This window comes from Chinchilla lanigera, unplaced genomic scaffold (genome assembly GCF_000276665.1).
Source record: "Chinchilla lanigera isolate Chin_1 unplaced genomic scaffold, ChiLan1.0 scaffold00056, whole genome shotgun sequence".
NCBI lineage: Eukaryota > Metazoa > Chordata > Mammalia > Rodentia > Chinchillidae > Chinchilla > Chinchilla lanigera.
The window spans coordinates 15,138,556-15,148,453 of record NW_004955457.1 but is presented as its reverse complement, the minus strand read 5'-3'; positions in this window follow the sequence as shown (position 1 = coordinate 15,148,453).

Below are 9,898 nucleotides of genomic sequence, written 5' to 3'. Positions count from 1 at the left end.
AAAGAAAAGAAAAAAAGCAATATTGTAATAACTTCTAGCAAGAAAAAAAAGTAAGGAAACACTAGCAGAAACCCATTATTTCTATTTAGTTTAGCACCTGGGGGCTGGGGATTTAGCTCAGTGGCACAGCACCTGCCTGCCAAGGGCAAGGTCGTGAGTTCAATTCCCAGTACCGGAAAAAAACAAAAAATTTAAAAAAAAATAATAGCAACTGTTTACACATCCTGGTCCTTGATTTCTAAAGTTAATGACCAAAGAAAACTAACTGGTTTTATGAATCCTTTTTTTATAAAGCCATCTTTTACTTTCTGTGACCCTACACTAAAATAACCTTTTCAATTATTTACTAGAAAATTTATTTGGTTAAAATGTGGAACAAACTGGTCAGCATTTTGAAACGTTTTTGAAATTTAAAAAGCAGTTTATACCAATATGAAACATTATCAGAAATTCTGAAGCATTTTCTGTCCCACAGTATGCCTCTGGAAAGCAGAGTAGGATCACACAGGAAGCATTTGGGGTAGGTGAGTTACAACACGATGGACCAACCTTTTTAGTTGTAGGATTTCGACTCATTTAGTAAACTCCTAAATCACAATTTCCTCATCCTTAGAAAGATGCTACTGCTGCTTCTTTTTAAGGATGAAAGAAAGATGATTGCTTAAAAGATGAAGACATAAACGATGCAATGTACTGATCACCAAATGTACCTCGTTCACTTTCTTTTCTGCTTCTCTGTTAAGACTCATCGTTTTCTAAAGGCTTGGCAATTATTTTTAGTTGAAATACACTTTAAGTTTTAAAATTTCTTTTGTACAGTGATTATATGTTAGAATATCTAATAAAACACTCCATGGATCCCCAAATATTTCATAAATGTAGAATAGTATGGCCGTGGCCTCCTGAGGAGGCAGCTGGATGGATACATAGATTGAGTCTCACCTTTCACACTTCAGTGAGTTTATTAAGAAATTAAGAGCTTTAGTTGGATTTTATAATTTCATCAGGATCTGTAAAATAATAAATGTATAATTCAGATTTGAATAAGATTCATTCAAGATGATTAAGGAAAACACATCTTTTTTTTACAGTGTGATGCAGGAGTGGGAAATGGTCCTACTTAAGAAAAGTAAGCAAAGTATTGGCAGTCAGTGACTTTAAATTGGACATTAAACTAATCCAGGGCTATGCCTTAATAAAGGCTGGGGCTGGGAATTCTTATGGATTTTCTAGCTCACTGCAGAAACAACATCGAAAGGCAATAAATGTTCTATTACTTACACAAGCTGCTAGTTTTCAGAAAATTAGTCACTGGTGACCTTTTACCCTTTGTGGTGCTCTTCTTCTGAGTAACTGTACCTGATTGGAATCAAATGCAGACCAGCCCACAGAGAAGTTACTGCTAACCTCCTGCAAATTTAAATAATTGGGCTTTGAAATGAGCCATAAAATACTACCTGCTAGAAAAAAAAAAAAAAAAAAAAAACAGAACATGCATTTTTATTTTACCAGATTTAAGTTACCTCTCTCCAAGGCTTTGTTTTGGGTAAAATAAATTAAATATCATTGTAAAGGGAAAAATCTCATTTCAAACAAGTTGAATGTAAAACTGATACTTAGCTAAAAAGTTTTGATTCATGTACATCAAAACAATAGTAGCCTTTTGTTAGCACTCGACTCAGTCCAGGACTTTGGGTGGAAATGCAAAATAGGCAACCTGAGGTGGCAGAGGCTGATGTCTCAGGGTTGATCATGGAGAGGAACAGAAAAGGACAGAAGCTATGTGATCTGGGGCACCAGTCCTTACACTGAATTATATTGATTAGTTTTCCAGTTAGCAGGGAGACCTCCTTCTGACCCTATTTTCAGGGTCACTACATCATAATGCAATCCCATGTAGAAGCTGGTATCTATCCCCATATTGCTTTCTGAGGAAAGTATGCACCTGAAAATCACACATTTAAAGCTTTCTCTTTTCTTCTTTTTTTTCCTGGACTCTAACAATTGCATATATACATTTCAAATAGAATATAATAATATATGTTGCAGTAAATATAAGACATAAAAGTGGTACGAACCTTTTGCAAAGGCTATTTTAGAAACTGAATCTCATAAAAAGCATCCCATCTGAATCAGGGAAATAAAATTATAGTATTTGACAAACAGGTGGGCCTACTACAAGATCTTGACCCCCTAGAGTGAAACCTTAATTTTAGTTGAAAGAAGGTTGAAATATACAAAAAATATTAAAGATATAGGAGGAAACATTTTTAACTTGTTAGTGAGCACTTTGATCTTATATCAAATATGAATAATTAAGTAGCAGACCAAATAATTACCTTTCTAAGAATATTTATGAACCAAGAAACAACTATAAGATTCTGTAAGGTGACTGCATAATTTCAAAACCTTCTGGTCCTACAAAATTTTACTTACGTGTAACAGCCTGAAAAAAAAGTATGTTAAATGGCATTTACTATAATTCACGAGAAACTCACTATAGTATTAACATTATGTGGACAAAGTGCATGCCATTTTTCACATTTTAACTCATTGAACTGGCATTGAACTACCATAGCAGCAATAAGTAATGCATGTTATTTCACACATGATTTTAGCTAATTGATTAGACTTGCTGGTGCCCTGGAATCTTTCTTTATCTATTGTACGTCTATTCTTTCACAGTTTACTGTAGGGACTCACCTAACCTTTGATCATTGTTTTGTGTGTAATGTAGAACCTATTTTTCCAACTCTGGGCTAAAATTTTGGGTTTCTTCATCTCTCTTCGGCACACTCAGTATTTGGCTGCTTATCTGTCTTCCTAGGAAAAGACTCTGGGCTATTAGCATCATTCCATGCATCAGTTCATCACTCCATGAATCAGCTCACTCACTTGACTTGCCGGAATCATACTTCCTTGGAATTGCTATGGCATGAACTGCTTTCTGTTAATTCAGACCATCCTATAATGTATGCAAATTAATCAAGTATATGAGGGGCAAATGTTAAAAGAGAAGATGATAGAACTGGTAGAACAATAAAAATGCCAGAATAGTTCTCACTCACTAACCAATCAATAAGCAGGGCTCAATCATTGTTCCCAAGTCTTTAAGAAGAATCCTAGACCATCTTTATTATCCATGTATCTACCTGCTGCTATCATCTCTGCCTGCCAGAAACAAACAGAAAAACAGACAGAATACCTGACTGCTATTTTAAAAATCTCCTTATTACTGCCTCTAATGCCTTTTCACCTGTAGTAGTCAGATTTTTTATTGCTTGACTCAATAACAGACACCCACAATTTAAAAGGGGGTAGGGGGTTAAAATGACTCAGAGTTTCTGAGGATCTAGTCAATGTTCGGCCAGTTCCAAGGCAAGAATTTCATGGCAGAAGGGCATGGTGGATCAAAGCTGCTGCTTAGTTCACAGTGGCTAGAAAAGCAGAGCAAGGGAGCAAAGCCAGAGAGAAAGGAATAAGCGACCAGCTGTAGAACCCCAAGACTGTATCTCCATGACTCACCCCAACACATTCAGAAGTGTGCTCCATCCAATGCCTGGGTGGCTCCTACGTTCGTCAAGTCCATTCATGCAAGCTTAATCTTCATATCATTCTAAGTTCCCACAAACTTCCTTTAACACATTTTCCCCAACAAACAGATTATATCGGGTCTAGACCCAGAGCTAAGGATGAGAACCTTTGGCTCCAACTTGGGGTCATTGCTTCCTGAGTCCAGCATAATCAGCAGAACAGCTGTATGGCCCCTGCCCAGGGTCCTGGCCTTGCTGCTGCTGTCAGTTCTGTGCCCAAACATCAAAGCAGAATGCTGAATCTATCCAAGGATCAGTGCAGGATTTTGGGGAAAATAAAGGGAGATCTGTGAAGAGGAATATCTTGCAATTCTTTTGAGGCCCATTTCTCACTGAAAGAATGAACAATCTTCTTTCATTTATAGTACTTTTTTATGAATAAATTAAGAGTTTGAAGTTCAGAAAGTGAAATTTGATATTTACATTTTAAGACAAGTACAGAGATTTAATTATGACAAAAAATTATTTCTTTGGCATCCATCCAAAATGCTACATTCATGATAACCTGATCTTTGTTACTTCATGTATCACATTATTCTTAAAGTATTATAGTTTTCATAATTTAGTTATAATCAAGAAGCTATATAAATAATATCTGATGACTGACATAAACAGTTTATAGTTTAACCAGATAATTTGACATTGATTCAGACCTCTTTATTTGGATGTAGAAAATAGCATGCACTTGAAACACAATTAACTGTCTTGTTTAATTTCATTAATAAAAGGAACTAGAGCAGACAAAATGCCTTCAGTTTTGACCAATATTCTGATGAAACTATAATCATTATTAGGTGATAGTGTAAGTCAAACTTAATGATGTTCACATTATTGTGCAAGTGGCTCAAAGTTTTTAGTTTCCTGTTGAACTGTTTTTAATCTCCTTGGTGGTTTGGCCAATGCAAAATATTTAGCATAGATAGCATAATTTGAGAAAACATGCTCACCTAGTCAATATTTTAAAAAACCAGAAAAATTCTAAAGATAAAATTTACTAACTTGAACATTAAAATGATAAACCTTAGATCATCTTGTAAAACAGAAAATTCTAGAAAAAAAAATTTGAGTAAAGTGATAAAATTATACTTAATTGATTTTAATCCATCAGTATTCATTTCTTGAGAAGTTATTATTTTGTGCTAGACAGTGCATAAAATGAGAGACACCAGAAGTGATTAACGTCCCAACCTCTCCCTCAGGTCATAGTTAGACTTTTATAAGTAGCCCATAATGCAACATATTTAAAAATAATTAAACTGTATAAATTAAACAGGGCACGGTGGTGTATGCCTGTAATTCTTGCCCTCACCAGGCTGAGGCAGGAGGATCCATGAGTTTGAGACTAGCCTGGGCTACAAAGTGAGTTCAAGGCCAGCCTGAACTACATAGTCAGACTGTCTCAAAAAGCATAATAGTAATAATAATAAATTAAAATAAAATAAGATATATAAATTAGAATTTCCTTCAGAATAGTGACCAATTCATTTATTTTCTATTTTCATGAAACTGAGTGATCAAACAATTGTCCAGTTTTGCTGTAAGAAATAAAGGATTACAGCTAGATTGGCATGGGATTTAGTGCAGTAAAATGGGTGCTCCTACAAATGCTAAAAGAAGGTGATTTTGGCTATGATCAGGAAAGTCTCCAGAACACAGGCCCGCACTACATTAGCTTTTCCCTGTGAACAGATTGGCTTTTTACTTGTGTGTTTCCCCAGGATGATTCTAATTGCATTGAAATGAGTCTGGTATGTTAAGTAACTAATTTATTGCCCCAATATCATGTGCACAACAAATGAATGAGTTATTTTTCACATGACAATTTATCTTATTTTACGTAAATATCTTTTTTTATTACTAGACTCATTCATGTATATATTTATTCTACATGCATTGATTAACAATCTGCTATGTGTAACGTGTGGCAGACTGTGTGTGGTCCTGGAGCTATTCTAGCTGTAAATTTAAGCCATTTTCTAACTCCAATTTTTAAATGATGTAGAAGAATGTTTATTTCCCTGAACTTTTCTTCATATATTCTAACTTTTCTGGGGTGACATATAACAACTACTTTAAAAACAAACTCTTCTTTTTTTGTGTTATATTTAAGGTTTTATAAGATAAACAGAAAGATTTCAGTAAAAAGTATAAACAAGAAAAGGGATAAGCATTTTATTTCTAGTTTTCTTATTGATTTGCTCTCTGATCTTGAAAAGTAATCTTACATATCTCTACCCCTACTTCTCCATTTTAAAAATATGCCTAGTTCTTGTTTAAATTTCTTATCTACTGGAAACTCCAACTTCTTGAAATCAACACAAAGGAGAAAGTATGTCAAAATTTCATCCCAAGTCTTTACGGAAAATGAGCTGTGTTAATCCAAGGTAACATTTTAATTATAAGGAACACACTATGTGCCAGTCTTCCCAGCCTCTCAGGCAGAGCTTGCTCAGGGGCCTGCTCATCTGAGGACAAATGGAAAATATGGGCAATCGCCTTGACCTCGGAGTACTCGAGTTCCCGCATGTTTAAAACTATTAGCATGCAAACAATAATTTTTACTTTTCTGAATCATTTCTATTTAATATTGTTAATTTGTGTTATTTTAGTTGAGTGCAAAAACACCACAAATGCAGATTAAAAGACATGCGCATCAAATCCACAGAGACAAATAGGCTCATGTTGAAATATTCACACAACTTAATGGGTAGAATCATAGTATTTAAAGTACCTAATTTGGGAAAAATTAACTGAAGGCATAAAATCTGTCATCAGTATATTATTAATACATCATGTTGTCTCTCCTAAGAAAGCAGCATTGTTCTTTGTCTATATTTCCTTTAGCACATTGAAAAATTTAATCCCATACATCCACAGAAACTAGTATTGTTGAGGTAAAGTCCTCTTACACCCCCAAACTGCACTTGACACCCAAGAATTATCTAAAATACTGATTCATGTTCTGATGCAAAGGCTTAACATGTGGGTTAATCCTTATCATACAACATAGCACTAGTTGAAAATGGCCAGTGTAGCAGAGTCTTACATAAAATAACAATGACAAAAACTAGAAGACATAGATATCCGGAAAGTTAAAATACTGACATTTTGGAAGAAAGGAAATAATGAAAAGAATTGCCTCAAAATTATGTCCTTTATCATATTAAATATGCTTAATTGTTTATGAGTTTGTTTGATATTTGTTTTTTTAATGTTTTATTTAGTAAATTTGTATAGTGGTTGTATGTAAGAACTCAAATTGGCATGCAAAATGAAGTTAATAGCATCATAGTCTTTAAAGTGAAACTGTTTTATGCCTGTGTAATCATACAGTAAAAGGGTTTATTTGTGTGAAAAACAAGCCCTGTTTAGAAATAAAAGGCAGCCACAGACTTGATTAAGAAAGTAGTCTTATGGAATACAAATTAAATGATTTCAAACAGAAAAGAAAAATCATTATGGTTTGTTTTATGACCCAAATGAAATAAATACAAAAATTGAGGCAATGTTTATGAACACTTAAGGCAATTTGAAAGTATAATTTTATACACCAATCAAATCTAATAATTTAAACAATTGTATTGTGTATATTCTCAGTTTTTCTTTCATTTCTTCAATTTTCTAGTAATGAACTTACATTGATTTTATTTTACAAAAGTCTGTTCGACAATGAACTGAAATAAAAATATACATACTTACATGCACACATATGTACATAGATACATGACCATTTCTTCCCCTTAGTGTGGGCCACGTTGCTCTCTTGTATTTCCACAGCAGCCCTACTAGATAGGTAGCACCTGCGTCCTTACTCACACACAGAGGTTACATACTTCAGAGGGACCGTGTACCACAATTAAGGTCACAGAGCAAGTAAATGTTGGACTCTAACTCTGCATTTCCTTGCTTCATATCCCTTCCTTCATATAACACACTATCAGAGAATGTAAACATTGATTCATATAGGAAGACTAATCCTACTCAGTGGCAATGTGGGGAGAAACATTGAGGTGTTACACACTGCTGTCACCTACCTATGGTATATCAATTTACACATCTGAAGAAAGACCTCAAATATCAATGGTAAATGTAAAAAGTGGCTAAGTACAGATGAGAACACAAAGTTCAAAGTTGCAATAGTATGGGAGCGTAAAGAGAAAGGAAAGGAATGTGTGTGTGTGTGTGTGTGTGTGTGTGTGTAATAAGTGAAAAAAGGGCTTTCCAAGAAGAATAAAAACGAAGTTAATGTGACTGATCTTTGATTTTTAATTTTAGTAATCATACACAAAACCTGGCGTGATAGAACGTGCTGAAGTCATATACTAAATTTGCCTGCGCTGAGTTGCTCCAGTCTAAACCCAAGGTTAAAACCCTACTAGAGTAGTAGAAATGATTGCCTTCTTTGGAACCAGCTTTTGCATGGAGTAGCCTTGTGCTCTTCATATAGCCTCAGGTATATTTTGAGTACAGTACTCCTTCATGCTGTTCCTTTTGTGGTCTCTCAGACCACTTTGATCACTCTCCCCTGAAGACTTCAGTGATACACTCACCACTTGGGAAACTTCACCCAGTCTTCGAAAAAATATTTTCATCATCCAGAAAAACCTAATTAAGAAAAAACAAAGCCAATGGCTTTAACAATACTGATTAATAATTACAAAATGCTTTCAGTGTTCATGCTAGTTAGGCTTATTTTCTGAGAAAATAAATAAAATTAAACTAGAAGTAAGTAGTACAAAAGTGAAGTAAGAACAAAAACGAAAAAGATGCTTTGTTTAATATTAGGTTACAACTTGTGATAGCTTCGATTTGAATGTCCCATAGGAAGGTTGTCCCATGTATGGAAGGTTTAGTCCAAGTCCATGATGCTATGGAGAGGTAGTAATGTTTTCAGAAGGCAGAGCTAAATGGAAGGAAGTTAGGTCTTTGGGGGTATGCCTTAAAGAGGAGATTGACGCTTAGGACCTTTTCTCTCCCTCTACATCCCAGCCACTAGGAGGTAAATAGCTTTGCTCTAACACCTGCTTCCTGCCATGACATTCTGCCTAGTCATGGGTTCAAAAGGAATGGAGCCTGCTCACCAGAAGCTCAAAGCTCTGGAGTCATGAGCCAAGATAAACCTTTTTCTCTCAGGGTGAGTAGTACAGGTGTATTAACACAACAAGAGAAACCTGGCTGACAGAGCTTTATCCACATTGTTACTTCTTTGAAATTTTCCTCAGTATGGCAGTTCAGTAGATATCTCAGTATTTGGGGTTGTCACTCTGAGGGGACAATGGATTTGAGTTTAATACCTTTAGAACAGTCTGCATGAAATTGTTAAAGACAAGAACAGTCAATGACCCACTGAGTTAGCGATAAAGTGTAAAATAAGCCTGAGTTTAATTTTGTCTCTCAACTTGTTTCCTCATGTCAGTTTTCTTCACCGGAGAAATAACTTACCTGACCAATGACTTTCTTTGTCAAATTTTTACTTTGATCTTCTGACTTATAATTTCTAGAATTATACTATTTTGCTGTCTGATATTTTGCTAATTAGCCAGACTTCAGTCATACCAATGTTACAGCAAGTATCAACTGAAATAGATATTTCATATTTTTCACTCATTTTAAATCATAAATCATAGTTAGAATAAATCATGCATAATTGACCTAATGAAATAACTGAATTAAATCATATATAATTTTTAAATCATACTATGTAATTTACCTAATGAAGTAATCAAATTAATGCTTTTCATTTACTGTACAAAACTCAAAAAATATAGAATATTACATTTTATTACATCAAGTACCTGTACTTATTTTTGAGGAAAATAGAATAATTCACTAAAAATCCTCTAAATAACTATTAGGTATGTTACAGAGTATATCTATATTTTCCCTACAAGTAGCTAAAACTTTTAAAAGGTGAAGTAGTTATATTTCTTTCACGAGCAGGATATTTATCAATTAAAGACCACCATACTTAAGAATTGTGTTAATGCTTGGTTTACCCAAGTGATCCAAGTCTTTTTGTAAATTCTGTCCTGATATTAGTTTTCATAAGCCAGGAAACATTTTCCATATGTCATGAAACATTATCCAAGCGAGTTCACAGCACAGCATTTCTACTTTATCACTATCATTTTGACTGAAATGAAAGCTCTTCTTGGTGATAACCCCCACCTGAGAGACCAAACAAAAGCATTTTTTGCATGCTATTGTTGCCTCCTTGGGTCAACTGCCTCCTTGGACTGGAACTGTTTCACAATTTTTATTAAAATTATTATGAAAGAACAGCTGAAAAAATAAACAAGGATGTC